Raw genomic sequence first — 2,083 nt, forward strand, 5'->3', positions numbered from 1 at the left:
CATAGTTTTGGTGGCACTTTTGAGAAGTGGAATTACTCTCAATTACGCTGTATTGTTTATATTGATTCATGCTAAGACCGGCTATCTTTCTCATCTAGGCATAATCGGTGTTCTCGGTGATATATGAGACCTTTCTGTCAGATATTAAGTAATAATTAATTACTGGTCATAAACGCTGGGTGGGAATGGCAGGTGGAACAATGTTTATCACATAGTAAGGCTACACATAATATTCCGTCTCAGTCATTGTGGAAGCCATTTATACCCTATATCTCAAGAATTAGTAAAGTGAGCAATGCCGGTACCATCTCTCTCTCTCTCTCTCTTTCTCTCTCTCTCTCTCTCTCTCTCTCTCTCTCTCTCTCTCTCTCTCTCTCTCTCTCTCTCTCTCTCTCTCTCTCTCTCTCTCTCTTCGTATGTACGTCGCTATTAATATATGTAAGTGTATGGCAGTTTGTGACTATGTGACTTTTACTATATATATATGTTTATCAGTCTGTGTACGCACCTGTTCGCGCACGCGTAAGTGCCAGACGCGGCTCGGGAGTCCGAGCGAGGCGGCGGAAGGGCGCGGGGGGAACAATGCCCGCAAGAGAGGAGTGAGTACAAAGGGGTCGGGAGAATGGCTGGCGACAGGTAGGCTCACCTGAGGTCACGTGCAAGGCTGTTCAGTATAGTGGTAGATTTTTATATAATGCAGTCCTATTAGACATTTTGGTGGCATCAAAACATTAATAAATATGATACACGATATCTTTTATAACACTGATATTAGTAATAATCATAAATATCGGCTTTTTCGTGATTTTCTTGTCATATTTAGTTTTGATTAGTTATTATTATTATCACCAAGACTGTTACTGAACTCGTCATCATAATATTGTTATTGTGGTTATAAATATAAAATTGCCCTAGGCCTTATTCATGCCCAATACCCGCGCAAGGGGAAAAGAACAAACGTCCTTGGAACGGGGGCGCAGGTAGGTGCAATTAGCAGTGCCAGTGGTCAGGAAGGAGGGACAGCGGTGGGCTAAAAGAGCAAAGGGCGCAACACAGAAAATATCTTGTAAAGAGTTATTCCAAGACAACAACAAAATAATTTGCAAGATCTATCTCACCCTTCCTTAGGATCATCACATATCTAGTTCTCCGACTGCCTGAGACGCGCATTCACGAGAATCACTAGACCACAGCAAGAGCATGGGGTCTTCCTGTGCAGAGTGACAAGGTCCTTGTAGCAAACAATGCCCAACTATCACTGACGTTTTCCTGTCACTTCATGAGTGATTTTACCTGGCGAAATGTTCTGAACTTCCTTTAAAAGATAAATCATCTTAATAGCTGAGACCCTCAGGAGTTCTAGACAGTGAGACGGAAAAAACGAACACTGCATGCTCCATTTAACTCTAAAATATCATGTCAGATTCTGTTCTACACCTAGAAGCATACCTCTGTCTCTCCGAAAATCCAATGCAGAACAGAAGGTGCAGCTTAAGAGCATTTAGTCACCAATGTATGAAGTTTAAGAGTGCAGTTGTCCAGAAACACCATAATCTCTTTCATTTTACATCTCGCCCGACAAAAGGTAAGCGCTACGCCAAGCCCGGTTCGTTCGGGCGCTGCAATGGCGTCAGTGAGTTCGGCTTCGGTTTTTAGGTGTTTTGTAATGACAGGATACTATTATGGGGTTTTGGCAGTTCTTAGCAGAGCAGACTGCTTTGCTTCTTACCAGTTAATCACATCATGGCGTCGGGACAGATTTTTATCGAGTCAGATTAAAATTCACACATAGATTAGAGAGCGTGCTTCCATTGTTTGAAATACATGCACACGACTGCGATTAGGCCGTTGCTCTTGACCGTTGCTGTCCACAGTATTCTATACCCATAATGTCCTGTTATGGTTAAATAAATCATACGGAAATAAAACAACTTCATACTTATTTTTTGTTGTTGTGGGATTATTCCCAAAAGTTGTATCTACAAACTTGGATAATAGGTCACTCAATATACATGCCAATCTTCTGGATGGCTTATCGAGTTTCGCAGCTGCATTACAGGTCCTTCTTCAGCTTACCTTAAGT

Source organism: Penaeus monodon, chromosome 36 (assembly GCF_015228065.2).
Source record: "Penaeus monodon isolate SGIC_2016 chromosome 36, NSTDA_Pmon_1, whole genome shotgun sequence".
Lineage (NCBI taxonomy): Eukaryota > Metazoa > Arthropoda > Malacostraca > Decapoda > Penaeidae > Penaeus > Penaeus monodon.